This window comes from Saccostrea echinata, unplaced genomic scaffold (genome assembly GCF_033153115.1).
Source record: "Saccostrea echinata isolate AGI-Se365-2 ecotype Australia unplaced genomic scaffold, CSIRO_AGI_Sech_v1 ptg000008l, whole genome shotgun sequence".
Classification (NCBI taxonomy): domain Eukaryota; kingdom Metazoa; phylum Mollusca; class Bivalvia; order Ostreida; family Ostreidae; genus Saccostrea; species Saccostrea echinata.
The window spans coordinates 10,513,504-10,537,500 of NW_026889757.1; the positions used below are offsets into that span (position 1 = coordinate 10,513,504).

The following is a 23,997-nucleotide window of genomic DNA, read 5'->3' on the forward strand; positions in this document are numbered from 1 at the left end:
TCAGCATATGTCTTTTGGTAGTGTCTAACTACCTGCCAAATATCTCGTTGATATCTCAATTAACAAAAAAGTTATGCCCAAAAATGATGCTAAAATTGTCAGGAGTGCAACACCTTTTTGTGACATTTTGAAATTTCAATATTTTTTGGAGATCTGTGAAATAAATAATAATGCTTTATGTTGAAAATAAAGACTTTCCTGATAATATTCAAAGTATTGAGCTTTAAATTTGGACTGTAGTAACTTTTGTTTAATCAAGTTGTGGTCATGGCTGATGTTTAAAAAAATGTTATACCATGTCAGGAGTGCAACAGAAAAAATGTAGTGTTGCCAAAAAAACATCAATTGTAAAATTCTGAAAGAAAATTAAGACAAAAAAGAATTTTTGAAGTGTAAAACAATAACTGATATACATTTTAAAACTTAAAAATGTTATATAAATCACAAGCAGCATTAATGAGAGTCAAGTATATGTGCATACCCAATAATGTCAGGAGTGCAACATTTGATGTTTTGCTCCCAAGCATGAAAAAACTATTATCATTATATGATTTTCTGATTTTTATTTTGGAAAATAAAGACACAAAGAACATTTTTACCAAATAGATTTATCAATTACAGGATCTGTCTGTGCTTCAGATCCTCATTTCTATGGTCAGGAGTGCAACACATTTTTTTAAAGATTCAAATTGTGTGTCGAAAACACTTCTATTCATGCTTAGAAGTATTCATTAATTAATAATGATCTTTTTGTATAATTTAATACTAAATTATTGACAGTTTTATTATTAAAATCCTTCCTTTTTCAATTTTATCAATTCAGATGTGTTTTTATCTTTTTTGTGATTTTTTAATGAACGTTAAAAATAAACACACTAAAAAATTGTCATAAATTTCAAGTAATTCCTCCTCAACTTCACTGAAACAACAGAACAAGTTCTTATGTAATTTTCACTTCACAATTCTACTTTGAAGGCCCCAATGCTTTTGGTCAGGAGTGCAACAAATATGTTAGAATTATAAATCATCCAGTAAGAATAAAAATAAAGAAAAAATGATGAATAGAATTTTTCTAGTGGGTTACTGTGTTTGTCCTCTGAAGGAAAATATGCTATAAAATATATTTTATCTTCTAAATATACATTTAAGCTAGTTTTTTTGGCATAAATAGGGAATAATTTCAGATAAAATGTGAATTTTAAATACTTACATCTGTTTTAATACTGAAGTATTGGGTTATAAATATTGCACAATTTCATTACCACTTGATGTTGCCAACACTTTATGAATTTTTGTGCTATATGGTTTTAGTGCAACAAAACTGCTTTATAATTACCAATGCTTTTTAACTATCTTTACTAAAAGATAAGTTGAAAAAAAATGTTTGATACTATTTGATGTTCAAAGCACTATGTCTATCAAAAATTTCAGAAATTTTACAGTCAATTCAGGGAGAAGTTTTCATCATTTCACATATAGTTTTAAATACAATTTATATATATTACACTTTGCAAATAATCATGTTTTAAGGTCTTCAAAATATGAAAAACCTGCCGTAAAAGATGAAAAATATCAAAACGACAAATTGATTTACAAAGTAAGAATTGGTTATTGTGTGTTAGAATTTTTAAAACATTGTTAAATAAAATACATATCAGATGTCAGGAGTGCAACACAATAATGTAACATAGGGTCACTTCAAAATCTAGTATTTTTTGTAAGAGAACTTGTATATAAAAATTCTTGTTTGGCTTAGATTTAAAGAATTGACTTGAACGGACAAAAAAGTGACTTTTGAAGAATTTTATTGCTTCATATTTTTTTCGTATTAAAACTTTTCAAACCAGAATTGAAAAAAATAATGTAAAATAATAATCAAAAAGCCAATTTTTGTCACATATACAAGAGAAGATACTCAATCAAGGTCTAGATTTAATCATCTATAACCCTTTTACCATTTTGAAGCATAAAAAACTATAATTTCTTGTGATTATGTATTTTAGAAAGTCTTTTAAGGTATAATGATATTTTCTTTTTTCAAAAGAAATTTTACTAATAAAAAATCTGAAACTTTTTTATCCAATTGTCTATTCTATTGCCACTTCAGGATTTTAAATTAGAATGCATGTGCAATGTGATGATATAAGTGAAAAATATGTTATAAGTAGTTGAAATTTTCCAAAAAAATTCAGTTTGGTGGTCATTTTTTTTTAATTCACCCTTATTCAAAGTCGATTTACATGTAGTCTTAGATGCTGCAGTTCTCTTGTACTTTAGCTATAAAATAAATCTTAATGTATACAATTGTGTAAGATGAAAGAATATTTCAAACACTGTATGAAACAGACCAATGATGGTTCAGATGGTTTTTATGCAATCTTTATTGTTTATGAAAGTTACTCAAATTTGGGCCATTCAGTTAAATAAAGTCCTTATTTACCAGGAATAAAGTCCCATTCATATTCTTTACATTTACATGTATGTGAAATGGAATGTTAACTTAAAAGTTAAGCATAAAGCATTCTTAAAATTCAAAACAATGAGAAGAGTTATATGTCTTTGTTTACGAGCTACTGAACTGACAGTCGAGTTTCTGTCTGAAAAGCAAAAGCATGACGCATAAACCGGTGTGTTTTTCTTTTTTAAAAGTTCCACAACAACCACATCCTGTTAAGAATTAACAGTGATGGCCATAAATGCATCGTAGTTATTGATAAAATCAATATTCGTGCCTTGTTTACATATTTTGTCCCGTGATTGGTTTTTACATTCCCTAATTTATTGGGTAGACGTCTTTTAGAAAGTGTAGGCTGCTCTATGTGAAAAAACACAACTAAGGATTAAAGAGTGGATAATTATACATGATATGCAGATGGGGATTTACATGTAGGTGTGGTGACCAAGGATTTGTATCATTGAAGCCAGGTATGGTTTAAAAATATATTTCTTCGAGTAAAATTACACATTTTTATGATCAGTTATTTAAATAAAAAATGTGATTTTTTAAAATGATCTATATATTGGTATCTGATTTAAATATTCAAACATCAAACAATCTGATAAATTTGGACATCTGATTTTTGTGTCGCCTGAAGAACAGAGCAACACTTAGGGACCCAGTGTAACGTAGAATTTTGGCCCGGGTTGAAAATTGACCCGAGGGGTCATTTTTCAACATTGAATACAGAGACCAAAGGTGTTGAATTTAGACCCTAGTCCGTTGAAAAATGAGACGCGCCGTTGAATATTGATCGTGAAACCGGTTCTAAATTCAACAACATAAAACACATATTCACAAGTATGATTTATTCATTTAAAGATTTACTCTGGATTCATTACTTCTTTAGATGAACATGTTAATATCTTCAATTTCAAATGGACAGTCTGTTTATAATTTCATATTTGTCCTTAAGACTGTTTGTAAATAATAATATTATTTTGTTTATAATAATATTATTTTGCATACAGTCATTGCATGGCAGGGAGATACTATAGTAAAAAGAGTCCCAACAATCCTGTTATATTTTTCAATTTCAGCATAAACCGTATTTTAAATTCTTTTTCTGCAGTATTTCTGGCAGGGGGAGAGGTTTGGGGTTTGAGGTTGGAGAGGTATGGACCCCCTGGGATTTTCAGCTAGAAATATTATACAGTAAAATAATCAAGAAATAACCTTGGAGCCCCCACCCCTTTCAGGAATTAAGGACCCCTCGTAAGTAAAAAAAATGTCATATGTATTTGAAAGAAAACAACTTAACAACGAGAAATGCCACCCCCCCCCCCCCACACACACACACACACCCACACACCCACATCCATACATATACAGAAAATTTCATTTAAATATCATGTGAGGTGATAACGCCTTAAGCGTTTTTTCTATCTTTTTTGAAACAGATGACTATTTTCGCGTTAATAAATAATCATTAATAATTTTTTTAATATTTCGTCAGATTTATCACCCGCTTAGGAAGGACGGGGGTGGGGGGTGGGGGGTCCCCACTTTGCAGCCCTTAATGAGTTTGTACACAATACTCAGTTGATTCTAGAGCCAACGCAAAAGTATCCCAGCTAGAGGTTTATGAAGCATTTTTTTGTTGATTTCATCAGTATATGTTTCTTCTATGCACCCCCGACGTAACAAAAAAAAACTTTCCTGCCTTCTTTACATCGTTTTTGAAAGGAGCACCCAGAAAAATAATTGACACTTTTATCTAAAAAAATCGGGTGGGGGATGTTATGATTCCAACTTTTTCACAATATAAATTTTTGGGAAGGGGGCAATCTGCCTTTCAATGAACATTTTCATACTAAATTAACAGTAAAACATTAGGTTTGGGATAAAAGGGAAAGGGGGAACCCCCCTTCCCCCATACTACGTACTTGGTCTTTATAAAACTGAAAACATTTTCGGGTTCTATTCCCTCTGTATATACAAAGAGCGGAGCTTTGTGTGTTTAGGTTCAGAAATATCCCCTTGTTTTTCTTTATTAAACCATCTTATTTGTAAATTGTTTAAGAGACCGTTTGAAGGCAAAATATGCATATCAATTCAGTTAAGGATCTTTTTTAGCTTTGATGTGAAATAACTTGCCACCTTTATAGCGCCCATTTCGTCATAATAGGCGTATATAATATATAATATTGCAGAGTTGGATGCGTTATTTAATTTTTATGACAAAGTAGCCAATATATGACATTGGACCCCCTTGGAATTCGTCCTTGAAAATATGAAATAAGCTGTACTTTTTTTTCTATTGCAAACCTCTACAATAACTGAAGAAACTAAATAATCTGTCCCTGGTAACCCTGGAAAAAAAGTGTTCTTGAAATAAATAATCTGACTCGAAGAAATCTGCCCCCCCCCCTCCCCAATCAGAATCAAATGCTCGTCCTCTCTGTGACATTAGCACAATAACAAGACACCGAGTTCATAGTCATGATGATTGTTATCGAACAAGTCGACATAAGGATCTGACATGCTGACGTAAATATCAGACAAGATTATATAAACATCTGATAAGTCGAAATGAACAGAAAATAGTTGCGAAGATAAGCCGCCATAAATTTTGGGAAAATTTAACCTAGCACTTCTTCATAAAATTAATTAGAAAGTTCCAAGGAACGCATGTGTCGCCTGCTTTATAGCTTCATTAAGCATGTAAACAAAAGTACCTTTCTATTTACTATTAGCACGATAGTTCATGCATTTGCCTGCAAGAAAATGGTATCCATGGCAGGGATGGGCACGATTACTGAAAAATGTAATCGATTAATAATCGATTACTTAGAGGAATTTTGTGTAATCGATTATTAATCGATTACACTCATTTTTGTCCTGTAATCGATTGTAATCGATTACTTTGGAAGATGTAATCGATTAATAATCGATTACTCCCAAGTTTTTATCCCTTCAAATATCAAAGCAATATTTAAATGGTAATGTTGATGATATCCATTGAAGTTTGAATGTGTTCCTGCAGTTTCAGTGCAGATTCTTTTAAGGTTTTATTCTGGCTAACATTCTCACTAAATGCCCAAATGAGGGATTCTGTACCATGAAAAGTGGAGACATGATTCCTACAATAAAAAATGTCAAGGAATTAATTATTCCTTTCAACCTTGGATCTGAACCTCCATATTCAGATTTGACTTGTTGCAAAAATTATTTATTATAAAATAATTTTATTGTGAATAACTTCATTAGAAGTATTTCGGCTGCCCGTATGTTGACAGTACACATTAAACATTCTTGTGTCTTCTTTAAAAAAAATAAGTAAATTAGAACTCTTAGTAATAAACATGTAAATCAAATGTGTCTTTAAGTAATTAAACTAATAGCACAATTTCATTCTGTATTGAAATAAGTGTTTTGAGAGCTATTAATTGTTTTAATAATATTGTTTGTCTTCAATAGAACTATGAATAATAAAAGTTAAAACTAGGTAGTTCACAGTTTACACCTCATTATCTGCAAGTCAGGGATGTCTCAGTCAATTAATTAGCCAAGATAAGCAAACACAGTGACACTTACTCCCTCTCTTACAGACACTTATAACCCCTCACTGATACAAAAGAAACCTTACAATTTTGAATGAAAACATGAGAATGATTTTGCAAATTTTAAAGCTACTAAAACAACAAGTTTGAAGTTGTTTAAACATTTTCAGATATGAATAAGTATTTCCATCTTCTTTTTTTCGAGTACAATGTAGTTTATTTTACAAATCATTTATATTTAATACAGCACTTAAATCTGTTTTTGCTATTTATAATTTTCTATTACAACCACAAAGTTTTTCAATATTTGAAATATGAAAAAGGACGTGCAGCAAGAGGACTATGGGTCAAATGTAAAATGCATACAAAAAATCTATATATTTTATTAATAAATAGTTCAAATACACTTCTGAATTATTTAATACTAGACCAGTAGGTCTATAATGCAAATTTTATTGAGAACATTATTAAACTTATGATAATAAAAGTTAGGTAATCCAAACATTACACTAGGTTGTTTATATTTGATATTTGTGTGTGAATGATTGGAAATAATTCTCCAGAATAACATCCATTTATGCATAAAATAATCGAAAGTAATCGAAAAAGTAATTATAATTACATTGAAAATTTTAGCTGTAATCGATTAAATTACGATTACAAGTAATCGAAAATCTCTTCGATTACAGATTACTGTCGATTACTTGAAAAAAAGTAATCATTACAATCGATTACGATTACTCGATTACGATTACCCCATCCCTGATCCATGGATAGTATAAGACTATAAGAGAATCTGACAATCAAAGAAAATATGATTCCCTAAACCTCAAAGTAATAATCAAATTGAAATTATTAGAAATACATGTAGCTATTTATCATTTTATTAAATCTATTAATTTTAATAAAAAGCCATTTATCATTTTATTAATACATGTTTCTTACAATCTTTAAAAAGAGATTTCAGTCTGTCTTCACTGCAATTGTCTGACAACCGATACATTGTGGAATACCGATCCCGATGTTTTTTAATAGTATTCAAATATAAGTTTGTGTGTTAACTGAATATCATACAGTTTAAATGTGCTGTATCATGAGATCAATGTCTTTCCAACAATACTCCAAAAGAGAGTCAGTCTGTCTTTACTGCAATTGTCAGTTTATACGATCCATTGTGGAAAAGCGATCCCAATATATTTCATAGTATTTAAATATAAGTATGTGTGGTAACTGAATATCATACAGTTTCAAAGTACAGTATCATGGGCTCATAAACATGTATAAATTCTCTATTATCAAAATTCTGCCTCTCAAAATTCAAAATTCATAAGTTAATTTAAACTGCCCGGGGTATTTTTTGCAAATTACGTCGAAAGTCAAGGTCAAGTGGATTGTAATGCTGGTATTTGTCATAAACAGTGTTCATGCTAATTAGCATAGACTTACCTATTAAATATCAAAACTTTGCTGTATATCGGCACTATGAACAATTTTGAAAAGTTGGTCAAAGGTCTAGGGCCACGAGGACGGTAACCATGGTAATTTAAAAAAAGGCATAGTGCCAAGCAATATTTGTGCAAAATATCAAATCCTTTCCTCTTACAGTTATCGAGAAATAGGGTGTGACAGGCGGACAAACGGACGGACGGACAGATAGACAGACAGACACAGGGTAAAGTGATCCCTAAGTGCTGCTCTGCTCTGCGGGCGAAAAAAATGAAAGATTTTAATCTATAATGTTATATTTTTTTTGTTATTCTATCTCCATTCCATTGTAAATGTTAAGAGAAATTTGATTGGTTACCACCTAGATTACATTAAATTGTCCAATATGTATACCTCACCATAGACAGCGATCTGTGATTCAGGGGATGAAATATGGATAACGCGCAGTTATCAAGCTCAAAAGTCCAATCAAACAATACAAATCAGGAGCAGAACAAACACTGAAGTCTAAAACATCAGAGGTGGGGTCAGATGCCAAGGAAGTGTGAGTATCCCCTGAAGACCGATCACACCCGCCGATAGACAATTCAGTGTGTAAATAATGGCCTAAAAATTAGTATGAAAAACGTCAGTAAGCATTTGACTTAATGATAGATTGCTGCGGTACATGGAGACCGGTCCTTCATATGAGACCGTATAAACCGAGGTCCCATGTCGCAGTATGTGTTGGCACGAAAAAGACCCCTCACTGCTTAATGGTCTTGAGTGCCGAGTATAGGTCAAAATTTGCAGCCCTCCACCGGCAAGTGGTGGCGTCTCCATATGAGTGAAAAATTCTAGAGAGGGACTTTAAACAACAAACAAACAAATAATGATAGATGGTATTTGCTTACAAGGTCATTGTATCGACCCTAGAACTTGCAAAATGATGCCTTTAAACGAGACTTTTGATATTCTGTTTCATCATTTTGTTTGTCAATAGCTTGTCTCGTTTTCGAAATTGTTCGTACGTAGAGCATGCTCTTGCGTATCGAATCAACTGAGAGACATAAACCCCATATTCAGATGATAAGGGTATATAGCTACATAGATAAGGGAAGTTGACGATTGAAAAGGTGGTATCATCACGTTTATCATAAAGCTTTGTTTTTAGGTTACCATTAACGTCTTTTTCTTGTAAAATATCCAAATATGAAACAGATGTGTCAGACTCTGTGGTAACATTTATTTCAAGCTCATTGGGATATATCGAGTCGACCTGTGATTGGAAGTAACAATTTTTAATTGATAATACGTCTTCGATATATCTAATTGTCGAGTTGATAGCCGTCATATGAATACAAAAATTGGCCTGCTAATTAGGGGCGCTATTGTTACCCATGGAAATTCAGACAGATTGTTGGAAGAACTGGTCTTCAAAAACAACATAGATATTGTCAATCAGAAACTCAAGGATCTTTTTAATGTCAACCTTAGAGTACTTGCGTGTACAATCAAATGTTTTTTAACAAAATAACGTTGCAAATGACCAATGACCAATGACAAGGTAAGTAAATTTACGAGTTACCTTTTTATTGAAAAAGCAGCTGTCAATGATGTCAATATACACACATCCTCACACACACCCTCTCACCCTCACACATATATACACTTCTCTAAAATATCCACCAGTCATAAAACTCAAAGTCACTCCTACTTTGTTCCAAACACATTTGACCTTTCAACAGATTTTACCAATGAGCATTCAATTTCTTGACTATGAAATAATTCATGAATGGACTTATAGTAAACTTTTGACTACTGTAATCTACTATGACTAACAGGTAAAGCTGATGACGAAGATAATAAATTGATAATTACTAGTAGTATTTTAGATAATTGAATATTAATTAAAACTTATAAATAATATATTTACGAAGAATAACTATTCACCTTGTGGCAAAACGAACAGTAATCACGCTCGAAAATCTCCCTAATCTTTTAACATTACAAATTAAGAGCAAACAGAGATCTCTGTAAACATCTAAGATGGGATCAGGTGAAATGAAGGAGTAAGCATCTCCTTTCGACCAGTCATACTTGCTTTGAGTACCTTGTTTTGACTGAATAAAAGGAATAATCCATAGAAAATTCAGTGAAAAAATAGCCTATTAATTTGTATGAAAAACCTCCATCGACGTTTTACTAAAAGACAGATTATTTTTGCAAATAGGGTTATTGTACCGATCAGTAGCTGTCTCGGTTCTTATGTAGAACATGAATCAGCTGGGAGACGTAAACATCATATGCAGATGAAAATGGCATATGTGTATTGTTACATTTAAAAGGGAAGTTGACGTCAGAAAAAATTTAGGTCCACGCGTTTATCATAACATTTAGTTGCTAGTTTGCCATCAATATCTCTCTGTAGTTAATTATTTATACATGAAACTGATGTGTCAGATTCTGTGTTGTCTTTTATCTCGAGTTCAATGAGATATATCGAATCAAAGAATGAATGAAAATGAATATATCTAAATGTCGAATTGAAGACTACAGCAAGAGACTTCTTCTTTTCATCTAGAATCTTTCGAATACAATACCATGAGAATTATACCATATATATAATGAGATATATAAATGAAAATTTAACTACATGAATTTATGGAGATAACGAACAGTATTCAAGCTCAAAAGTCCATTAAACAATACAAAATAGGAGCAGAGAAAACACGGACCTCCAAACATCAGAGGTGGGATCAGGTGCCATGGAGGAGTGAGCATCCCCTGCCGACCGGTCACACCCGCCGTGCGCTCCCTGCCATGATCGGGAAATAACAGAAAAATCCGCCGACAACCCAGTGTGTAAACAATGGTCTAACAATTAGTATGAAAAACGTCAGTCAGCATTTGACTCAATGATAAATTGTATTTGCTGACAAGGTCATTGTATCGACCATAGAACGAAAGGTTGACTTTAAACGAGACAGCTGATATTCTTGTTTCATCAACTTATTTGTCAATAATTTACCTCGTTTTAGAAATTGTACATAAGTAGAGCATGCTCTTGCGTATCGAATCAACTGAGAGATATATACCCCTTATGCAGGTGATGAAGGTATATTGCTGCATAAGTAAAGGAAGTTGACGATTGAAAAGTTAAAGTCATCACGTTTATCATAAAGCTTGGTTGTTAGATTACCATTAACGTTTTTTTCAAGTAAAATATCCAAATATGAAACAGATGTGTCAGACTCTGTGGTATCTTTTATCTCAAGTTCACCAGGATATATATCGTATCGACATAAGAATGGAAATAGCCATTGTTAATTGACAATACGTCGTCGATATATCTAAATGTCGAGTTGAAGGCCACAGCAAGTGTTTTCTTCTTTTCACGTATAAGATTTTGGACAAATTCTGCTTCATATTAATACAAAAAAGGTCTGCTAATAACGGGGCGCAATTGGTACCCATGGGAATTTCAATAGATTGTTGGAAGACCTGTTCTCCAAAAACCACATAGATATTGTCAATCAGAAACTCAAGCATCTTTTTAATGTCAACTTCAGAGTACTTGTCTGTACAATCAGAATGTTTTTAACAAAATAATTTTACAAATTACCAATGACAAGGTAAGTATATTTACTAGTTCCATTTTATTGAAAAAGCAGCTGTCAATGATATCAAAAAGCCTGGACTTTAATTTATCGTGGGGAATTGTTGTGTATTAAGTTGAAAAGTCGTAAGTTTTTAAACTGTTGATTTTGGCAAAATCTTGTGATTTCAAATTTTCCAAAAGTTCCTTGGAATTTTTAAGTATTCACATCTGATTTACACCACTTCTCGAATATATTGTTGCACAGTACTCTTGAAGTTTCTCCTTCACCACTGTTAATATCTTAGTGAGGAGTAAAGATAGAGGCTTGGTTGAACATTTACTGGAACCTGCTATGTATCTTTGTTTGTAAGGATTTTTATGAAGTTTCGGAATCCAATATAAATATGGTAATTCAAATTCATTTTGGTTGTTTGGAATATTAAAAATATTCAAAACTGACATATGATTTTGAAGAATTTCTTCCTTAGAAGAGGAACTATGAGTATAAGTTGGATTACCACTTGTAGAATTAAATCCAAGTTCCTCTAAAATACATTTAATATAATGAGCCTTACAAACAAAGACAATGTTGTTACCTGCTTTGTCAGCAGGGACCTGTACGTACTGGTCATGTAATCTATCTAATTCTTTTTTCACTTCTGGATTATTGAATACAGAAGGATAGATGGTTTTCATATTGCCTCTCAATCTTTTAATGCGCGATTTTAACATACATCTGATACATTTAATCCATTCTGACAAAGTGTCAAGGTCTTATTTTTCATGTCTGGCCCATCGCCTGGCGTAGTCCTCTACAGAATCCATAACATTTATGAAATTCCGACGCCAGTTGAAGGATCTGGGTTCCCTAAATTTAGGACTTTTTAAAGTTAGTGATCTAAGGTCATCATTATTAACTATTTTTACGTCACCAGTAATAACGTGTCTAGCAGGACTATAGTTATAGGGCGTAGAAGAACATTAACATGATGGAGGATTATGTTTCAGATATTCGATATCCAGGCCCTGTAAAGTTTTCTTGTAATTAAAAAGTTTGGAAGCAATAGTCGATGTATATTTGTAGGAAATACAAGGTGTAGTCTTTAACTTGAAATATTGTGGAATACAAGACTGGACCCTTTTGTGATTAAGAATATTACTTATATTAACCGCTTCAATTCCTTTGTTGGCATATTGAAGTTCAAGGAAAAATTTAACGGATTGTTTTAGCTGCATTTTCTTCAGTAAAACGCTGGGGTTTAAAAAGCGTATGATTGGCAATATCCATAATTACAGATCCGAGCCTTTATTCTGGTATCGAGGAATAAAAAAATGGACTTTCCTTGACCTTTTCAAGAAGACTATTTAAAAGTTTCAAAGGGACAGAGTAAATTTGGTGCGAATATGATGTAGACCTAACTGTTGATTTACGTAAGGTAGTAATGAATCAAAAGAGACATCGTGTATTAAAGGCTTATTGTAAGACTGATGCCCATGACTACGCTTACGTCTCTGTGTATGGTTAAAAAGTCCCATCACATTTACATTGTTACACTGTGGACTGGAAAGATTTACAACACTATCGACATTGTCATTACATCCATAGGGAAAGGCTGTCCATAGCTTTCTTATCCAAAATTCTTCTCGTTGTCTACGGAAAGGTGTACTCAGTGATGGACTGTTTGTGTGGTGGTAAATCTTTTCCAGAATTCTAACTTTCATTGACAAAATAGAATGATCAGGTAAATTAAAATGTTTGTATAAAAGTTGCTGACCCCCATTATTTATCTGAAATCTATGACCTGATGTTCTGTTATTGAGTGATCCCTTGGTTTCACCAACATAAACAAGTTCACAAAGATTACATTCTATTCCGTAGACAACATTAGAAGATTTGCATGTATATAAATAATGGGATGTAGAACATGAATACAAAATTGATTTAATTTTTTTTTATTTTGATCTTAATAAGAAAAAAGAAAAAAAGACTGCTGTTTCTTTGTATAGTATAAATGGATGATATGCAATGTTTTTGTGTTACTTTTTGATTTTTTTAATTTTATTTTTTATTTGTTTTTATTTGTTTGTTTTGTTTTTCATGCTTGTAACGCAGAAATAAAGCAGATATGCAAAGTCTGGCTGGAGTGAAAATAATAGCAGGGCAAGATCTAGCCACGTGAAATTATTGCTTCTTACCTAACTCTCTTTATTTTTAGTTCTTCAAGAATTTTTATGGGTAGAGCCGAGTAAACATTTAAATTCTAGCCTCTTGGAGCTTTTTTGTGTCTAGCTTATGTATGTACCCATGATATGCGCTTTTATGTCAAATATTGTTGCCTGCCAACAAAAGAGAACTAAATTGTGATGACATTGAGCTCATTAAAAAGATACTTTATGTGACATTATATCCCAATTTGATATACATGTACATGTAAAATAATGCACTTGATCTTTACACATTGAATTTTTGCTGATATGATATAGCAATTTTCTGCGACATCTTTTATTGAAATATTGCCATAGAAAAAAAAATTGTGATTAATAGAAAAGGATCGTATGTCTGTTTCATCCCTCATTTATTTTTTTTCACAATTTTCTGAAAGTTTTTCTATGTAAATGACTTGCATTTCATACCACAGTATTTAGCGTTAAATGCATATAAAAGTAATATTACCAACAGTATTGTTGAGATGTGAGTGTTACACCTTTAGAACCCTAATAAATCAAGGAAACAACAAAAACGAAATTTAAACAAAATTTTATAAACAAAAGTAAATTTTTACAATAAAAGCAAATAAAAATAATAGAAATGAAATGTTTATCTGTAGACCGTCCTAGGTAGTATCCTGGAAAGTATGGTGAATTGATAACAGCACCTCTGCTTAACATTTTCAGAATTTTGGTGTAAAAGTTCTTCTTAAGTGTTTTCACAAATGAAATTGAATATAAATTCACAAATAACACTAAATGCACTGTTTTCTAAACTTTCACAATGCTGTTTGGATTATCTTTGGATTTAATTGACATATTTTCAAAGAGTTGAATTCTGTCTCCAATATCAATTTAAGCACATGACTTTTGACTGCTGGTCCCGAGTTGTTCGTTAGGGCTGCCGTATCTTACTCTCTCTCTCTCTCTCTCACATGTGCTGTTATAACTGCATAACCAAGACTCTCCCTCTCGCCCTGGACTGGCTATTGTATCATAGGAATTTAAGTTCCCCGCCCAAGACCTGTGTCATTTAAGAAACGGGTCGAAAACCCGAGGAAATAGGACCCTAGGGAAAATAGTGAAAAGATAACCATACTAAATGTGTAGATTCTAACTATATAAACATATTTCACAAACTACATTTTCATTTCTGTAAATACCTGAAGTACTTTTGAGCACCCGCATAGGCTACTTTAGAAGAAGCCAAACAGGTCTGAACGTGGCTGTACCTTCCCAGGTACTACCCGAACACAAGCTTTCAGGAAGTTAAAATTGCTAATCGAAGGGCTCCCCACAGGATAAAGACCAATATTTATTATTACACGATAGGGGTATCATAAGGGATAAATTTAGTTTGTTACAAATATGTATTTTCATTGCATTAATTCATAAAATGTATTCTATTGATTATAGCTATACATAAAACACACCTATAGCGAAAACGCTTAAAATGAATTGACTCTTACATCGAAGTGATTTTCATTCCCAATGATTTAAAAATGGTATGAATAATGTAAACTGAAAGGATAAAACAAATTACGCTTATAACGAAATAAAATTTTCCGTCTCTGGCACTTCAATATATATAGGATCTCCCATGATTTGTAGTTGGATATGATTTTTATCCAACGAGTTGTGTGTTTTTTATCCCCGAGCCTTGGCGAGGGGATAAAAACACACAACGAGTTGGATAAAAGTCATATCCAACTACAAATCATGGGATATTCTTTTTATCCCATGTTTAATACTTCACAACCAATGTTTTACACTGTTTTATTTAGGACTCCACTTTATTTTACTTCATCACGCTAACGCAAAAACCATTGTGACGTCACAACTGCACATAACTGTGGAATATGAAAAAAATATCCAATGAGTCATATCCACGGGATTAAGGGGTAAACATGGGTTAAAAAGAATGTTTTTCATTTTAGTAAAATTCACACAAAGAAAAGTTCGAAGATTATTATTTAAAAAAAAGTTAGTACAATGGCTGCAAAACCTTCAATAAACCCGAGAATTCAAAGTAAAAATGATAACCTGTTGTTACAAAGAAGTACTCATTTTATAGAGGAAATCGGATGAAAAATTTTCAAAACTGAATGCGTAGCTTAAGTGCTGTATTTTGAAAATCTTCTGATTTGAATTTTTATTTACAGTTGAAAGAGTGCAATAATGTCAGGATTATTGGAAATCAACTTTGGTGTGGATCTTATTGAGGCATCAAAAGCTTAATATGACTTTCTAATAGAGGTCCAAAGTTTGGAATACCTTCGAAACGATACCGTGCTGCGATATTCCATTTACAGATACGAAAAATTTTGGCTTCCACTTGTTGCCTCCCAAAATGAAAACACCTTACAGCCTGATTATTTACATCCACCAATTGACATAGAATGGGTTTGGCACTGTCATATGTTAGCACCACATAAGTATGCAGAGGATTGCATATCGCTGTTTGGAAGAGTCCTTGATCACTCTGTAATGAAGTCACCAGCTGGAAAAAAAACTGACAGAGAGGATTTGGTCCCGGGCTTATCCTGGTGAAAAATTTGAGCTTAGCCCAGAAATAAAAAATGGGAAGGCACCTCATACAATAATGGAATATAAATCGCAGCTTACGTTTGATCTGTTGGCAGCTATCCATCGACAACAGGATTTCTATTATAACATCCATCTGCCACATTTCAAAGACGACAAATTTCTTGGGGATGCCTATATACGATATACACTTTACTTAAATCTTAAAAGGAAACATCCAAAGGAATTTTTAGTGCCTTGCTATGATATTGATTTGCTTTGGCACACACATCAACTTCATCCGATTGATTATGCAAGAGTGACGAAATCACTTCTTGGTCGTATACTTGTTCATGATGACACAGTGACAGACAGAAGTCCAGGATCCAAACTATCTGTGTCTGATGAAAATACAAGAAGGCTCTGGATAAAAACTTATCATGAACTTTTTTCTAAATTTGGTGCTATGTACCGAGGCGATTCTCCAAGGGGTAAACTTTATCACATTACACAGGAAGACATTGAAAAAATGTATGGAAGAAGAACTGTTGTCACTATTCAGGAAATACAAGTCACATCATCAAACGCAAATAATGATAAAAGGATAAAGTTAAAAATTTTCAAGACAGATGCCAAATCAAGGAAATTTACTCTGATTAAAAAAGTGACAGGAACAATGGGGAACATGACATGGGATCAACAGGATATAATGTTTTCATTTGGCCACTATGACTCGACACTTCTTTTTGTGCTCAAACCAAGAAACAGCATATTTGGAGGAAGATCCAAATCTATATGGAGGTTTGAAGAAAGATTTAGTCTTTACCTCATGCGACCCGATTTTCAGGAAGGTGGTGAATTTCAGCTTGAAAGAGATATGCAGGTAGTGAGCACAGTGCCCTCAACAAAATGTTTGGTGAGGGGTTCTTTCTTACGACCCGTTCTAGAAGACATGATTGAGCTTTCCTTGGAGCCTGGAATCTACGAAGAGGCAAACATGCCAACGGATGTAGAACATCTTTGGGGTCCCGTCCTGTTGCCAAAGTCTGACGCAGAAAACATTTGTCAGGTGGCTTCTCACAGGTAAAATTTTTGAAAGCATATTATACCGGTACATTACATAATTATTATTTTCTTGGATTGCTTGGCCAGGTTTTTTTCCCTGTATTTTTCGCCTGTATCATTGATTAATTTATTTCGGTTTAAATTGAATTTTCCGTATCATAATCGTCTTTAATCAGTATTATTTAGTTCTATATGCATGTCCCATAGCCAGTTTACATTGGTAACCGATTTCTCAAAAAAAATCTCGTTCCTATTTTTTTTAAGACATTTTGCAAGCCTGAGGTCTCTTGAAAATAAAAATAATTAACACTAGAAACAGTGATCAAACTTAGAAGTCCAGTAAACAAAATAAGTCCCGAAAAGGGCGAAAATATGGACCTCAGAAAACACCAGAGGTTGGATCAGGTTACGAAATGAGAATTGAAAATAATGGGTTACTAGCAAGCACTGGTTTTGGAGCCTTTTTGATTCGAACATTAATATTTTATAATTTAACTAATAATAGGAAGTATATGCACTATATTTTCTTAATATTATGATTTTATAGACTGAGAGACCAGAATGGAAACATTACGTTTACTTGTCGTTTAATACACAGTGTAAGCGTTATGATGTCAGTTGTTCATGTGTTCTATCATGACAAAATGGCTGCAGTTGCGCATGTTATCGGTTCTGATCAACTACCACTTAGAAAACAGGTAGACCCTAACAAAAATTTACTATAGTTAACTATAGTTAACCATAATAAAAACTTTGATACTTTGATTTTCTATGAAACTTTACTCTAGAACTTTTTTGAAATGTTGTTTGTATGAATTGAAGAACAAAAAATATAACAACCTGAAATCCATAGTAAAAATCATTTTGATTTACTATAGTAAAAAATTTATACCTAGTAATCTATAGTTAACACTAGTAAACTATAGTTAACTATACTTAACTGTAGTATTTTTTATTTGTATGTTTTGTTAGAGGACCTTGATTAATTCGTTAAACTTTTCAAGCCTTTTTTTGTAATTTCAGAAAAAATACTTTTTTTAACTTCCAATAATACTTCAGGAAATTGACACACATCGACTTATACATTTTCTATCACTCTCATTGGTGACCTACATTTTTATTTAGTAATTCAATTTTATTTCTTTTTAAATTTAATATCATATAGGTAGGTATGACGAAAAATATTACGTTGGACCCAGCTTCTGGTGAAAGAGCGATTGTAATTAAAACTGAGGAGGGAGATTCCCTGATTCTTGTTGGGAAGTGGGGCGGATTTGTCAAGGGGATTCCCGGAAGAAGAGGTAATATAAATATATATATATATATATATATATATATATATATATATATATATATATATATATATATATATATATATATATATATATATATATATATATATATATATATATATACATATATATATACATACATATATATATATATATATATATATATATATATATATATATATATATATATATATATATATATATATATATATATATATATATATATATATATATATATATATATATATATATATACTGAATAGACTAGTAAATTCATATATTTACTGAAATTTTTTTAAGTCAATTTTACACGTTTCCACTGTCCTCAGCAGGATGACTATATACATATATGTTTTAAAATATTTATGAGGGTTCAAATATTAATGCTAGTATGCATACTTTTAAAACAGCACTTTTTAATGCAAAATTTTTTTTCTACAAAGCTGACATTCGTCATGATCATAGATTTATTTCCGATTCAGGGCAACTATAAGGTTTTATCGTTAAAATAGTGACGTTCGCTCCATTACATTACATGTATTTTATAAGATTTTTTTTAGGGGTGGAGGGTATTTTTCCAGAGACAATATTAAAATTATTTTATTTGCGAATGATTCTTCTGCGTGAAATAGTATGAGTTTCTAATAAAACTTGTGAAGAAAAGTCAGTAAGCTATTTTAGTTTATAAAAATAACTTTGAATTTATATGAGAACCAAAATTTGCATGTCATTGGGGGGGGGGGCATTCTTGTCACCTTTACACATGATTTTATACGTATAAATACATTTAAAAACTATTCACAAAAATGTCTTTCATTAAATTAATAAATTAAAGAATTGAAAATTGTTTTTACTTTTCTTTTCATGTTTTATTAGATAATCACATTATGCATTAATCAACACTATAAAATGCTAAAGCATTTAATCAGCAAATAAAACAATTTTTACATTTTCTCTGAAAAAATGCGAAATAAAAAAAATAGAATAATTTAGAACTAATATCGGTCGTTTAAAGCTGAAGCCATGTTTTAATAAAGATGTCTTAAACATTCATTAAATAAAATTAAATTTGATGTAGCACTCCTCCTTGATACATGTATATATCTTGATATTTCTGCTTGCAATCAATGTTGACAGGAATATCATTTTGATATCAAGTAAAGAGCATCTCGGTGAAAAGCTTTAGATGGAAAGTGAATCAATTAAGGACTAAAGACCCTTTGGCCTATATTTCACAAAAAAAATGTGAAACTTCCCAACATAGATTTTCAGCAAGAGCTATAGAATGTGATTTAAATGAAAAATAGTATGGGGTATGAAGCGCTGCTTATTTTCTATGTCAGATCATGATATGAAGAAATTGATTTCAACACAAAGAATAGGAAGAGTAATAATTTATTATCAGAACATAAAATTTAAAATATGAGATTATATGAAAATAACATTTAGTATTGAACTCTGGTGAAATAAACTATGAGAAATATTAGGATTTTTTACTTGGAAAGTTATCTCTCATTAGAGGATTGGTACCCCTTAAAGAGAATTGTACATGTATGTACTACAAGGTCATGAACCCTACTCACTGGGCTTAAGTTTGGAATTGACTGTCATCTATTCGTTTTTTATAATACATACTTAAAATTATCTCTCAAAACACAGTTAGTAAATACGTGAAAAAATGTTGAAAAATTTAGTAAATACATGTATTTCCTAACTGAAAACAGTAAATATATGTATTTCTTAAGCAGAACTAGAATTTCAGGTATTTCCTAAAATTCAGGAAATTACTGTAACATATATATATATATATATATATAGAGAGAGAGAGAGAGAGAGAGAGAGAGAGAGAGAGATTCAAATTCTTTAATGTTCAAAATATTTTAGAATTTATGAATAAGCACATAGATTTGTATTTGGTTAATTTAGTCTGCTCAAATTTATTTTCAGGCAGAAGAGGAGTTCCGGGAAATCCGGGTCATTTGCAAGTAAAAGTTTATAGATTGGATCATAAGAGTCCTATCCTTCAAAAGCAATTAATTAATCTTTCACAACATCAACCAGTAGAGTTTGAGGGACTTAAGTTAGATCTCAAGAAAGGTTTAATCACTTGCAGCAGAATTGCTGCTGGACAAGTTCTAAACTATGTTGCCCTGTCATTTTCTATTGCTCTTCTCCACGTGCTCTGTGTGCCACGACCTTCCGACTGGCGACCTGGAATGTCTTTAAAACCCAAAGTAAAATCTAGAGGAAGACGAAAAATTGAAAGATTTCCAGACGAAGATATGTCATTTATGCTGGCAGCCGGTCTTTTATATCTAACACCCTCAAATCACTACATGTATCATACATATGGGGCTAATGTTTGTGCTGGCTGTGGTTCTGGGGGCATTGTATGCGAAAATGCTGGTGTAGGATTTGAGCAAGGTATCTGTGTCATTGATTCAGATGGAGGTAATTTTGGAGGTGGAGGTGATGGGGTTGCTGGCTGCGGGGGCTGTGGTGGCTGCGGAGGCTGTGGTGGTGGAGGCGGATGTGGTAATGGAGGTGGATTCTTTGGTGGCGGTGGCTGCGGGGGTGGTGGAGGAGGTGGTTGCGGTGGAGGAGGTGGATGTGGTGGTGGATGCTAATTGTTTTAATATTAATTTATTTCATTTTCGAAAAAATACTTTCATTTTTCTCCGAAAATAATTAAGGAGCCTCATTACAGCACTTTTTGATGACGAACTACACAGAAAAATAAACCTCCATTGTTTCGTCCGTTTTCATCTGGGAACGAATTGTACAGGTTCGCTTTGCTGATGATCTTAATCTTTAAAACGCTCTAAAAATAGACTACATGCGATGTTGTAAACAATGGGAACTTAGTAACGGATTCGTAAATAAATCACGAACGAAGAAGGGTTACTTTTAAGTAGAGACAAAAGAGAATGACAGTCAAATCTTGGCTACCCAAGTAGTGTACAATGTCATAGTAAAACCAGCAAGTTCTACCATTGACAACATGTATGTATAGAGGAAATTCGAGTTGAAATCTACAACCTCGTTGAAATAAATTATAATTGACTTGCGCTTTTAGACAACTGTGCTCTTGTTTGTTTGTGTGCTTGTCTTTATTTCTTTGAAAAATGTATATTTATTCTAGAAATTTAAGCTTATTCTGAATCTGATATGTTTAAACGTTCCTGAGTGGTTTGAGTCAGGGGGATTTAGGAAAGATAACTCTTGCAAGTGGACTTTTTATTCCAATTATTTTATAAATTGGAATTTTCATTTCCTTAAAACATTTTTCATTCAATTTGTCACTTGTTATTCATTAATATACATTTCTTGTCTATTTATAACTGATTTTCAAAATTATTCATGCAAAGATAAAGAAGAAAATCGCATTAATTTTTTATTGGGAGAAAATTATTTTTTCTAATAAAAATATCTTTGAATATTATGAAGTGTTGTTATATTTCTTACATATCTGAAGATGATATCCATCACTTGACATTGAGATTTCTGCAATAATATCAATCAGAAACTTGAAATAAAACATTTTACAAAATTCAGAAAAAAGATTAAAAAATTTATCGCATCATAACCTCCATTTGGATATTTGAAATCTTCATAATAAGTGGTGCTGTAATGAAATTTAAAATAAACTGTGGGTGTAATGAGCCTCCTTAAGTTCACTCAAAGTTTTTTTTTGGGGGGGAGGGGTTTACATTTTTTCAGAATTCCCTTTATTCGTTCCACCAGTTCTCAATTTGATTACTCCTCGAAAGAATGTTTTCTTCGTAACAAAAGAATTGACCAATAGGAGAGAACAGTTTTTCGGAAGAAGTCACATTTCAATATCAATGTTCCTTAGTTAGTTTCTACCTTATATATGACTAGATTTTTTGAAATTTACATTCTGGACCAATATTTTGTTAATTTGCATTCAAAGTTGGCTTAAACAGGATTTCCCTCGTTAAGGCATCGATTTTTGCATGAAATTAGATCTCGACATCCTTCAGGGAAGTCTGCCCCTAAATGTAGAAGAATTATAATATTTTGGTAGAATCTGTTCTAAGAAATAATTTAGAATAAATTTTTTTTAAGATCATTCCTGTCCTAGGATCGAATTTCACTTAAAAAATGCATAAATATGAAAGTTGTTTTTGACAGCCTGGTTCATATTTATAATAACATCAATGTCAGCGTAGCTTAGTTGGTTGTAGCGCTAACTCTCATAACAAGCAAGTTCTTATAGTTGTGGTTTGAGTTCACGTGATGCCACCATTTTTACTTTTTTAAATTTTTGCCGAGGAAACACTTTTTATAGGAACTTGTGTATTTTCCTACATTTATCTACCTTTAATGAATATAATAAAAATCTGCTAAACCACAGTCAAGAGGAACTATTCATCAGTGTCCCACACTTTCTTCGAGGTCCAGAACTATTCAGAATTTATGCCATACAGGTATTCTCATCTGCAATATGAGCTGATTTCTATTGTATAATTATACTTATATATTTGATCAGTTTGATACCTTATAATTTAATCAGTTCAATGTGTTTGCTTATATAATGATTGCACTTTTAGTGCTTTTCTGGATTATTGAGCTGGAACGTGTAGTAGCGTTTGTATTATTTGTTTGATTGCTTGTTTAACGCCCCTTTAAGGAATTTTTCACTCACATTGAGACGCCACCACTTGCCGGTGGCGGGCTGGAAATTTTATACCTATACTCGACACTCGTAGGGCCATTGAGCAGTGAGGGATCTTTTTCGTGCCAACACATACTGCGACACGGGACCTCGGTTTATACGGTCTCATCCGCGACGTAAGGATCAACTCTCTAGCATACGCTCTAACCACTGCGCCAGGCGAGCGACTTGTGTAACTACAGTCCCTGAAACGTTCTACTTTCCCACTTGAACGGTGAGCGAACGCTGAACGAACGGTGAACGAACGCTGAACGAACGCAGAGCGAACGGTGAGTGAACGATGTGTGAACGCTGAACGCAACTTGGTGAACGATGTGTGAACGATGAACGGTGAGCGAACGCAGAACGCGAACGGAGCGCAAACGCGAACGCAAAGTGAACGGTGAACGAACGGTGAACGCAAGATGAACGATATATTCGGAATGCCTACATGTATCTGTAGATGGCCGTGATTATACTCAGACAAGATAATGCAAAGATACATATTCATATTATTTGTTATAAATTCAATTTTCAGAACTTGATATTTAAGTAATATGCTGTTATAATTTTTATCAAACAGACAAATGAGAGAGAGAGAGAGAGAGATTCCGTTTTAGCCCCCCTTCCTTTCAGGCTTCACTAAATGTTTGCACCTATATCAAACAATAACTCTGATATTTTTTTCTAAATATATTAGACAGTGAAAGTAACTTTTTTTTATCAACAAATCATATCCATCTATTTGACAGTATTACTCGTTTTTATTTTCCTGCTTCAAGTTCACACGAAGTCCACGTGCTTGTCCTGTCAATCAAAAGTATTTCCAACAAGTTATAACATTTATTTTTATCATTTCTAGATTTGATACCAACATTTGAATAATTAGTGAATAAAATATATTGGGCATTAACACTTGAATTTGAAACATACTCTCTGCCAATTTCAAATACCACCGCCGACACGTGTACATTTTGAACTACTATTGTTTTGTGACTTTTTTAGATGCATGTTTGTTTTGAGACTGAAATTTTTGTTCTAAAAAGACCTTAAGGACATACGCAACGTACCTTACCTACTGATAAATTTTCTAGATATTCTTAATTTAAGATTACAGTGTCATCAGATGTTCGTAGACAAAAAACCAGCATGCATTACCAGGGGTTTTGAAAAGATATCAATTGATGAAAATGCTTGTATGATTC

The 23,997-nt window shown here is 32.4% G+C and overlaps 2 pseudogenes; both read left to right on the plus strand.

The window, feature by feature from the left end:
- Positions 1-2,892: 2,892 nt before the first annotated feature.
- LOC133181346 (uncharacterized) overlaps positions 2,893-23,997 on the plus strand; it is a 42,406-nt pseudogene continuing 21,301 nt past the window's right edge.
- On the plus strand, positions 15,400-20,741 carry LOC133181411 (uncharacterized; annotated as a pseudogene).